Here is a 12,012-nt window from a genome sequence, read left to right on the forward strand (position 1 = left end):
GGAAGATATGAGGGACATGGTATGAACACTTGAAAAAATCTAAAATCAAAAAAAAAAAATCTTCCCCATATGCCAGTAAGTGCAGGCACATGTGCAAAGCTTGCCCAAATTGATCCCCGCTGAAGGCTAAAAGAGAAAAGAAGGACTTACAAACAGGCTGGAGCGGAGATATCATCAAAGGAATTGCAATTGGAGGAGAAAAAAAAGAAAAGTGGGAAATTTGGGCAATTTAGTGACTAGAAGAAAATGGACCGGGATTATATCAGAGCAGTGCAAAAAACCAAAAGATGCCAAAACTAAGCTCACAGACCTTGCAAAAGCTGGGGAAAAAGTCAAGAAGGAAGACACAACTTGGAGGGGAAGATTTAAAAGACATGGCATGGAGGCTTCAAAAGAAGAAAAAAAAAAAGGAAAAAATCTTTCCCAAAGTCCAAGCCATCAAAAGGCATGGCATGGCATCAAGTGCAGGGACATGCACCAAAGATTCCTCTCTTGGTCCCCATTGAAATCGCAAGATTCCGTTTCCCTTCCCGAAAGGAAATTTCATTTCCTTTCGGGAAGGAAACGGAATCTTGCGACCCTGGAAAGAAAGGCTTCCAAAGCCTCGGGAAAGGAGATAGGATCAAATGAAATGCGAGTGAAAAAAGAGGCAAAAAAGCCAGAAAATGGGGACTTGTCGTGTCTTCCAGAAATGGTCTGTGAGGAAAAGAGCTGCATTGCAAAGCACCAAAAGATGCCAAAAGTAAGCTCAGAGATGTTGCAAAAGCTGGGGAAAAAGTCAAGGAGGAAGACACAACTTGGGAAAATATGGGGGACATGGTATGAACACTTGAAAATATCTAAAATCAAAAAAAAAAAAAATCTTCCCCATATGCCAGTAAGTGCAGGCACATGAGCAAAGCTTGCCCAAATTGATCCCTGCTGAAGGCTAAAAGAGAAAAGAAGGACTTACAAACAGGCTGGAACGGAGATATCATCAAAGGAATTGCAATTGGAGGAGAAAAAAAAGAAAAGTGGGAAATTTGGGCAATTTAGTGACTAGAAGAAAATGGACCGGGATTATATCAGAGCAGTGCAAAAACCAAAAGATGCCAAAATTAAGCCCACAGATGTTGCAAAAGCCGGGGAAAATGTCAAGGAAGAAGAGAAATCTTGGAGAGGAAGATATGAGGGACATGGTATGAACACTTGAAAAAATCTAAAATCAAAAAAAAAAAATCTTCCCCATATGCCAGTAAGTGCAGGCACATGTGCAAAGCTTGCCCAAATTGATCCCCGCTGAAGGCTAAAAGAGAAAAGAAGGACTTACAAACAGGCTGGAGCGGAGATATCATCAAAGGAATTGCAATTGGAGGAGAAAAAAAAGAAAAGTGGGAAATTTGGGCAATTTAGTGACTAGAAGAAAATGGACCGGGATTATATCAGAGCAGTGCAAAAAACCAAAAGATGCCAAAACTAAGCTCACAGACCTTGCAAAAGCTGGGGAAAAAGTCAAGAAGGAAGACACAACTTGGAGGGGAAGATTTAAAAGACATGGCATGGAGGCTTCAAAAGAAGAAAAAAAAAAAGGAAAAAATCTTTCCCAAAGTCCAAGCCATCAAAAGGCATGGCATGTCATCAAGTGCAGGGACATGCACCAAAGATTCCTCTCTTGGTCCCCATTGAAATCGCAAGATTCCGTTTCCCTTCCCGAAAGGAAATTTCATTTCCTTTCGGGAAGGAAACGGAATCTTGCGACCCTGGAAAGAAAGGCTTCCAAAGCCTCGGGAAAGGAGATAGGATCAAATGAAATGCGAGTGAAAAAAGAGGCAAAAAAGCCAGAAAATGGGGACTTGTCGTGTCTTCCAGAAATGGTCTGTGAGGAAAAGAGCTGCATTGCAAAGCACCAAAAGATGCCAAAAGTAAGCTCAGAGATGTTGCAAAAGCTGGGGAAAAAGTCAAGGAGGAAGACACAACTTGGGAAAATATGGGGGACATGGTATGAACACTGGAAAAAATCTAAAATCAAAAAAAAAAAAAATCTTCCCCATATGCCAGTAAGTGCAGGCACATGTGCAAAGCTTGCCCAAATTGATCCCCGCTGAAGGCTAAAAGAGAAAAGAAGGACTTACAAACAGGCTGGAACGGAGATATCATCAAAGGAATTGCAATTGGAGGAGAAAAAAAAGAAAAGTGGGAAATTTGGGCAATTTAGTGACTAGAAGAAAATGGACCGGGATGATATCAGAGCAGTGCAAAAAACCAAAAGATGCCAAAATTAAGCCCACAGATGTTGCAAAAGCCGGGGAAAATGTCAAGGAAAAAGAGAAATCTTGGAGAGGAAGATATGAGGGACATGGTATGAACACTTGAAAAAATCTAAAATCAAAAAAAAAAAATCTTCCCCATATGCCAGTAAGTGCAGGCACATGTGCAAAGCTTGCCCAAATTGATCCCCGCTGAAGGCTAAAAGAGAAAAGAAGGACTTACAAACAGGCTGGAGCGGAGATATCATCAAAGGAATTGCAATTGGAGGAGAAAAAAAAGAAAAGTGGGAAATTTGGGCAATTTAGTGACTAGAAGAAAATGGACCGGGATTATATCAGAGCAGTGCAAAAAACCAAAAGATGCCAAAACTAAGCTCACAGACCTTGCAAAAGCTGGGGAAAAAGTCAAGAAGGAAGACACAACTTGGAGGGGAAGATTTAAAAGACATGGCATGGAGGCTTCAAAAGAAGAAAAAAAAAAAGGAAAAAATCTTTCCCAAAGTCCAAGCCATCAAAAGGCATGGCATGTCATCAAGTGCAGGGACATGCACCAAAGATTCCTCTCTTGGTCCCCATTGAAATTGCAAGATTCCGTTTCCCTTCCCGAAAGGAAATTTCATTTCCTTTCGGGAAGGAAACGGAATCTTGCGACCCTGGAAAGAAAGGCTTCCAAAGCCTCGGGAAAGGAGATAGGATCAAATGAAATGCGAGTGAAAAAAGAGGCAAAAAAGCCAGAAAATGGGGACTTGTCGTGTCTTCCAGAAATGGTCTGTGAGGAAAAGAGCTGCATTGCAAAGCACCAAAAGATGCCAAAAGTAAGCTCAGAGATGTTGCAAAAGCTGGGGAAAAAGTCAAGGAGGAAGACACAACTTGGGAAAATATGGGGGACATGGTATGAACACTGGAAAAAATCTAAAATCAAAAAAAAAAAAAATCTTCCCCATATGCCAGTAAGTGCAGGCACATGTGCAAAGCTTGCCCAAATTGATCCCCGCTGAAGGCTAAAAGAGAAAAGAAGGACTTACAAACAGGCTGGAACGGAGATATCATCAAAGGAATTGCAATTGGAGGAGAAAAAAAAGAAAAGTGGGAAATTTGGGCAATTTAGTGACTAGAAGAAAATGGACCGGGATTATATCAGAGCAGTGCAAAAAACCAAAAGATGCCAAAATTAAGCCCACAGATGTTGCAAAAGCCGGGGAAAATGTCAAGGAAAAAGAGAAATCTTGGAGAGGAAGATATGAGGGACATGGTATGAACACTTGAAAAAATCTAAAATCAAAAAAAAAAAATCTTCCCCATATGCCAGTAAGTGCAGGCACATGTGCAAAGCTTGCCCAAATTGATCCCCGCTGAAGGCTAAAAGAGAAAAGAAGGACTTACAAACAGGCTGGAGCGGAGATATCATCAAAGGAATTGCAATTGGAGGAGAAAAAAAAGAAAAGTGGGAAATTTGGGCAATTTAGTGACTAGAAGAAAATGGACCGGGATTATATCAGAGCAGTGCAAAAAACCAAAAGATGCCAAAACTAAGCTCACAGACCTTGCAAAAGCTGGGGAAAAAGTCAAGAAGGAAGACACAACTTGGAGGGGAAGATTTAAAAGACATGGCATGGAGGCTTCAAAAGAAGAAAAAAAAAAAGGAAAAAATCTTTCCCAAAGTCCAAGCCATCAAAAGGCATGGCATGTCATCAAGTGCAGGGACATGCACCAAAGATTCCTCTCTTGGTCCCCATTGAAATCGCAAGATTCCGTTTCCCTTCCCGAAAGGAAATTTCATTTCCTTTCGGGAAGGAAACGGAATCTTGCGACCCTGGAAAGAAAGGCTTCCAAAGCCTCGGGAAAGGAGATAGGATCAAATGAAATGCGAGTGAAAAAAGAGGCAAAAAAGCCAGAAAATGGGGACTTGTCGTGTCTTCCAGAAATGGTCTGTGAGGAAAAGAGCTGCATTGCAAAGCACCAAAAGATGCCAAAAGTAAGCTCAGAGATGTTGCAAAAGCTGGGGAAAAAGTCAAGGAGGAAGACACAACTTGGGAAAATATGGGGGACATGGTATGAACACTTGAAAATATCTAAAATCAAAAAAAAAAAAAATCTTCCCCATATGCCAGTAAGTGCAGGCACATGAGCAAAGCTTGCCCAAATTGATCCCTGCTGAAGGCTAAAAGAGAAAAGAAGGACTTACAAACAGGCTGGAACGGAGATATCATCAAAGGAATTGCAATTGGAGGAGAAAAAAAAGAAAAGTGGGAAATTTGGGCAATTTAGTGACTAGAAGAAAATGGACCGGGATTATATCAGAGCAGTGCAAAAACCAAAAGATGCCAAAATTAAGCCCACAGATGTTGCAAAAGCCGGGGAAAATGTCAAGGAAGAAGAGAAATCTTGGAGAGGAAGATATGAGGGACATGGTATGAACACTTGAAAAAATCTAAAATCAAAAAAAAAAAATCTTCCCCATATGCCAGTAAGTGCAGGCACATGTGCAAAGCTTGCCCAAATTGATCCCCGCTGAAGGCTAAAAGAGAAAAGAAGGACTTACAAACAGGCTGGAGCGGAGATATCATCAAAGGAATTGCAATTGGAGGAGAAAAAAAAGAAAAGTGGGAAATTTGGGCAATTTAGTGACTAGAAGAAAATGGACCGGGATTATATCAGAGCAGTGCAAAAAACCAAAAGATGCCAAAACTAAGCTCACAGACCTTGCAAAAGCTGGGGAAAAAGTCAAGAAGGAAGACACAACTTGGAGGGGAAGATTTAAAAGACATGGCATGGAGGCTTCAAAAGAAGAAAAAAAAAAAGGAAAAAATCTTTCCCAAAGTCCAAGCCATCAAAAGGCATGGCATGTCATCAAGTGCAGGGACATGCACCAAAGATTCCTCTCTTGGTCCCCATTGAAATCGCAAGATTCCGTTTCCCTTCCCGAAAGGAAATTTCATTTCCTTTCGGGAAGGAAACGGAATCTTGCGACCCTGGAAAGAAAGGCTTCCAAAGCCTCGGGAAAGGAGATAGGATCAAATGAAATGCGAGTGAAAAAAGAGGCAAAAAAGCCAGAAAATGGGGACTTGTCGTGTCTTCCAGAAATGGTCTGTGAGGAAAAGAGCTGCATTGCAAAGCACCAAAAGATGCCAAAAGTAAGCTCAGAGATGTTGCAAAAGCTGGGGAAAAAGTCAAGGAGGAAGACACAACTTGGGAAAATATGGGGGACATGGTATGAACACTGGAAAAAATCTAAAATCAAAAAAAAAAAAAATCTTCCCCATATGCCAGTAAGTGCAGGCACATGTGCAAAGCTTGCCCAAATTGATCCCCGCTGAAGGCTAAAAGAGAAAAGAAGGACTTACAAACAGGCTGGAACGGAGATATCATCAAAGGAATTGCAATTGGAGGAGAAAAAAAAGAAAAGTGGGAAATTTGGGCAATTTAGTGACTAGAAGAAAATGGACCGGGATGATATCAGAGCAGTGCAAAAAACCAAAAGATGCCAAAATTAAGCCCACAGATGTTGCAAAAGCCGGGGAAAATGTCAAGGAAAAAGAGAAATCTTGGAGAGGAAGATATGAGGGACATGGTATGAACACTTGAAAAAATCTAAAATCAAAAAAAAAAAATCTTCCCCATATGCCAGTAAGTGCAGGCACATGTGCAAAGCTTGCCCAAATTGATCCCCGCTGAAGGCTAAAAGAGAAAAGAAGGACTTACAAACAGGCTGGAGCGGAGATATCATCAAAGGAATTGCAATTGGAGGAGAAAAAAAAGAAAAGTGGGAAATTTGGGCAATTTAGTGACTAGAAGAAAATGGACCGGGATTATATCAGAGCAGTGCAAAAAACCAAAAGATGCCAAAACTAAGCTCACAGACCTTGCAAAAGCTGGGGAAAAAGTCAAGAAGGAAGACACAACTTGGAGGGGAAGATTTAAAAGACATGGCATGGAGGCTTCAAAAGAAGAAAAAAAAAAAGGAAAAAATCTTTCCCAAAGTCCAAGCCATCAAAAGGCATGGCATGTCATCAAGTGCAGGGACATGCACCAAAGATTCCTCTCTTGGTCCCCATTGAAATTGCAAGATTCCGTTTCCCTTCCCGAAAGGAAATTTCATTTCCTTTCGGGAAGGAAACGGAATCTTGCGACCCTGGAAAGAAAGGCTTCCAAAGCCTCGGGAAAGGAGATAGGATCAAATGAAATGCGAGTGAAAAAAGAGGCAAAAAAGCCAGAAAATGGGGACTTGTCGTGTCTTCCAGAAATGGTCTGTGAGGAAAAGAGCTGCATTGCAAAGCACCAAAAGATGCCAAAAGTAAGCTCAGAGATGTTGCAAAAGCTGGGGAAAAAGTCAAGGAGGAAGACACAACTTGGGAAAATATGGGGGACATGGTATGAACACTGGAAAAAATCTAAAATCAAAAAAAAAAAAAATCTTCCCCATATGCCAGTAAGTGCAGGCACATGTGCAAAGCTTGCCCAAATTGATCCCCGCTGAAGGCTAAAAGAGAAAAGAAGGACTTACAAACAGGCTGGAACGGAGATATCATCAAAGGAATTGCAATTGGAGGAGAAAAAAAAGAAAAGTGGGAAATTTGGGCAATTTAGTGACTAGAAGAAAATGGACCGGGATTATATCAGAGCAGTGCAAAAAACCAAAAGATGCCAAAATTAAGCCCACAGATGTTGCAAAAGCCGGGGAAAATGTCAAGGAAAAAGAGAAATCTTGGAGAGGAAGATATGAGGGACATGGTATGAACACTTGAAAAAATCTAAAATCAAAAAAAAAAAATCTTCCCCATATGCCAGTAAGTGCAGGCACATGTGCAAAGCTTGCCCAAATTGATCCCCGCTGAAGGCTAAAAGAGAAAAGAAGGACTTACAAACAGGCTGGAGCGGAGATATCATCAAAGGAATTGCAATTGGAGGAGAAAAAAAAGAAAAGTGGGAAATTTGGGCAATTTAGTGACTAGAAGAAAATGGACCGGGATTATATCAGAGCAGTGCAAAAAACCAAAAGATGCCAAAACTAAGCTCACAGACCTTGCAAAAGCTGGGGAAAAAGTCAAGAAGGAAGACACAACTTGGAGGGGAAGATTTAAAAGACATGGCATGGAGGCTTCAAAAGAAGAAAAAAAAAAAGGAAAAAATCTTTCCCAAAGTCCAAGCCATCAAAAGGCATGGCATGTCATCAAGTGCAGGGACATGCACCAAAGATTCCTCTCTTGGTCCCCATTGAAATCGCAAGATTCCGTTTCCCTTCCCGAAAGGAAATTTCATTTCCTTTCGGGAAGGAAACGGAATCTTGCGACCCTGGAAAGAAAGGCTTCCAAAGCCTCGGGAAAGGAGATAGGATCAAATGAAATGCGAGTGAAAAAAGAGGCAAAAAAGCCAGAAAATGGGGACTTGTCGTGTCTTCCAGAAATGGTCTGTGAGGAAAAGAGCTGCATTGCAAAGCACCAAAAGATGCCAAAAGTAAGCTCAGAGATGTTGCAAAAGCTGGGGAAAAAGTCAAGGAGGAAGACACAACTTGGGAAAATATGGGGGACATGGTATGAACACTTGAAAATATCTAAAATCAAAAAAAAAAAAAATCTTCCCCATATGCCAGTAAGTGCAGGCACATGAGCAAAGCTTGCCCAAATTGATCCCTGCTGAAGGCTAAAAGAGAAAAGAAGGACTTACAAACAGGCTGGAACGGAGATATCATCAAAGGAATTGCAATTGGAGGAGAAAAAAAAGAAAAGTGGGAAATTTGGGCAATTTAGTGACTAGAAGAAAATGGACCGGGATTATATCAGAGCAGTGCAAAAACCAAAAGATGCCAAAATTAAGCCCACAGATGTTGCAAAAGCCGGGGAAAATGTCAAGGAAGAAGAGAAATCTTGGAGAGGAAGATATGAGGGACATGGTATGAACACTTGAAAAAATCTAAAATCAAAAAAAAAAAATCTTCCCCATATGCCAGTAAGTGCAGGCACATGTGCAAAGCTTGCCCAAATTGATCCCCGCTGAAGGCTAAAAGAGAAAAGAAGGACTTACAAACAGGCTGGAGCGGAGATATCATCAAAGGAATTGCAATTGGAGGAGAAAAAAAAGAAAAGTGGGAAATTTGGGCAATTTAGTGACTAGAAGAAAATGGACCGGGATTATATCAGAGCAGTGCAAAAAACCAAAAGATGCCAAAACTAAGCTCACAGACCTTGCAAAAGCTGGGGAAAAAGTCAAGAAGGAAGACACAACTTGGAGGGGAAGATTTAAAAGACATGGCATGGAGGCTTCAAAAGAAGAAAAAAAAAAAGGAAAAAATCTTTCCCAAAGTCCAAGCCATCAAAAGGCATGGCATGTCATCAAGTGCAGGGACATGCACCAAAGATTCCTCTCTTGGTCCCCATTGAAATCGCAAGATTCCGTTTCCCTTCCCGAAAGGAAATTTCATTTCCTTTCGGGAAGGAAACGGAATCTTGCGACCCTGGAAAGAAAGGCTTCCAAAGCCTCGGGAAAGGAGATAGGATCAAATGAAATGCGAGTGAAAAAAGAGGCAAAAAAGCCAGAAAATGGGGACTTGTCGTGTCTTCCAGAAATGGTCTGTGAGGAAAAGAGCTGCATTGCAAAGCACCAAAAGATGCCAAAAGTAAGCTCAGAGATGTTGCAAAAGCTGGGGAAAAAGTCAAGGAGGAAGACACAACTTGGGAAAATATGGGGGACATGGTATGAACACTGGAAAAAATCTAAAATCAAAAAAAAAAAAAATCTTCCCCATATGCCAGTAAGTGCAGGCACATGTGCAAAGCTTGCCCAAATTGATCCCCGCTGAAGGCTAAAAGAGAAAAGAAGGACTTACAAACAGGCTGGAACGGAGATATCATCAAAGGAATTGCAATTGGAGGAGAAAAAAAAGAAAAGTGGGAAATTTGGGCAATTTAGTGACTAGAAGAAAATGGACCGGGATGATATCAGAGCAGTGCAAAAAACCAAAAGATGCCAAAATTAAGCCCACAGATGTTGCAAAAGCCGGGGAAAATGTCAAGGAAAAAGAGAAATCTTGGAGAGGAAGATATGAGGGACATGGTATGAACACTTGAAAAAATCTAAAATCAAAAAAAAAAAATCTTCCCCATATGCCAGTAAGTGCAGGCACATGTGCAAAGCTTGCCCAAATTGATCCCCGCTGAAGGCTAAAAGAGAAAAGAAGGACTTACAAACAGGCTGGAGCGGAGATATCATCAAAGGAATTGCAATTGGAGGAGAAAAAAAAGAAAAGTGGGAAATTTGGGCAATTTAGTGACTAGAAGAAAATGGACCGGGATTATATCAGAGCAGTGCAAAAAACCAAAAGATGCCAAAACTAAGCTCACAGACCTTGCAAAAGCTGGGGAAAAAGTCAAGAAGGAAGACACAACTTGGAGGGGAAGATTTAAAAGACATGGCATGGAGGCTTCAAAAGAAGAAAAAAAAAAAGGAAAAAATCTTTCCCAAAGTCCAAGCCATCAAAAGGCATGGCATGTCATCAAGTGCAGGGACATGCACCAAAGATTCCTCTCTTGGTCCCCATTGAAATTGCAAGATTCCGTTTCCCTTCCCGAAAGGAAATTTCATTTCCTTTCGGGAAGGAAACGGAATCTTGCGACCCTGGAAAGAAAGGCTTCCAAAGCCTCGGGAAAGGAGATAGGATCAAATGAAATGCGAGTGAAAAAAGAGGCAAAAAAGCCAGAAAATGGGGACTTGTCGTGTCTTCCAGAAATGGTCTGTGAGGAAAAGAGCTGCATTGCAAAGCACCAAAAGATGCCAAAAGTAAGCTCAGAGATGTTGCAAAAGCTGGGGAAAAAGTCAAGGAGGAAGACACAACTTGGGAAAATATGGGGGACATGGTATGAACACTGGAAAAAATCTAAAATCAAAAAAAAAAAAAATCTTCCCCATATGCCAGTAAGTGCAGGCACATGTGCAAAGCTTGCCCAAATTGATCCCCGCTGAAGGCTAAAAGAGAAAAGAAGGACTTACAAACAGGCTGGAACGGAGATATCATCAAAGGAATTGCAATTGGAGGAGAAAAAAAAGAAAAGTGGGAAATTTGGGCAATTTAGTGACTAGAAGAAAATGGACCGGGATTATATCAGAGCAGTGCAAAAAACCAAAAGATGCCAAAATTAAGCCCACAGATGTTGCAAAAGCCGGGGAAAATGTCAAGGAAAAAGAGAAATCTTGGAGAGGAAGATATGAGGGACATGGTATGAACACTTGAAAAAATCTAAAATCAAAAAAAAAAAATCTTCCCCATATGCCAGTAAGTGCAGGCACATGTGCAAAGCTTGCCCAAATTGATCCCCGCTGAAGGCTAAAAGAGAAAAGAAGGACTTACAAACAGGCTGGAGCGGAGATATCATCAAAGGAATTGCAATTGGAGGAGAAAAAAAAGAAAAGTGGGAAATTTGGGCAATTTAGTGACTAGAAGAAAATGGACCGGGATTATATCAGAGCAGTGCAAAAAACCAAAAGATGCCAAAAGTAAGCTCAGAGATGTTGCAAAAGCTGGGGAAAAAGTCAAGAAGGAAGACACAACTTGGAGGGGAAGATTTAAAAGACATGGCATGGAGGCTTCAAAAGAAGAAAAAAAAAAAGGAAAAAATCTTTCCCAAAGTCCAAGCCATCAAAAGGCATGGCATGTCATCAAGTGCAGGGACATGCACCAAAGATTCCTCTCTTGGTCCCCATTGAAATCGCAAGATTCCGTTTCCCTTCCCGAAAGGAAATTTCATTTCCTTTCGGGAAGGAAACGGAATCTTGCGACCCTGGAAAGAAAGGCTTCCAAAGCCTCGGGAAAGGAGATAGGATCAAATGAAATGCGAGTGAAAAAAGAGGCAAAAAAGCCAGAAAATGGGGACTTGTCGTGTCTTCCAGAAATGGTCTGTGAGGAAAAGAGCTGCATTGCAAAGCACCAAAAGATGCCAAAAGTAAGCTCAGAGATGTTGCAAAAGCTGGGGAAAAAGTCAAGGAGGAAGACACAACTTGGGAAAATATGGGGGACATGGTATGAACACTTGAAAATATCTAAAATCAAAAAAAAAAAAAATCTTCCCCATATGCCAGTAAGTGCAGGCACATGAGCAAAGCTTGCCCAAATTGATCCCTGCTGAAGGCTAAAAGAGAAAAGAAGGACTTACAAACAGGCTGGAACGGAGATATCATCAAAGGAATTGCAATTGGAGGAGAAAAAAAAGAAAAGTGGGAAATTTGGGCAATTTAGTGACTAGAAGAAAATGGACCGGGATTATATCAGAGCAGTGCAAAAAACCAAAAGATGCCAAAATTAAGCCCACAGATGTTGCAAAAGCCGGGGAAAATGTCAAGGAAGAAGAGAAATCTTGGAGAGGAAGATATGAGGGACATGGTATGAACACTTGAAAAAATCTAAAATCAAAAAAAAAAAAATCTTCCCCATATGCCAGTAAGTGCAGGCACATGTGCAAAGCTTGCCCAAATTGATCCCCGCTGAAGGCTAAAAGAGAAAAGAAGGACTTACAAACAGGCTGGAGCGGAGATATCATCAAAGGAATTGCAATTGGAGGAGAAAAAAAAGAAAAGTGGGAAATTTGGGCAATTTAGTGACTAGAAGAAAATGGACCGGGATTATATCAGAGCAGTGCAAAAAACCAAAAGATGCCAAAACTAAGCTCACAGACCTTGCAAAAGCTGGGGAAAAAGTCAAGAAGGAAGACACAACTTGGAGGGGAAGATTTAAAAGACATGGCATGGAGGCTTCAAAAGAAGAAAAAAAAAAAGGAAA

This window comes from Agelaius tricolor, unplaced genomic scaffold, assembly GCF_023055355.1.
Source record: "Agelaius tricolor isolate 1412-34295 unplaced genomic scaffold, bAgeTri1.0.p SCAF_2, whole genome shotgun sequence".
Classification (NCBI taxonomy): Eukaryota; Metazoa; Chordata; class Aves; order Passeriformes; family Icteridae; genus Agelaius; species Agelaius tricolor.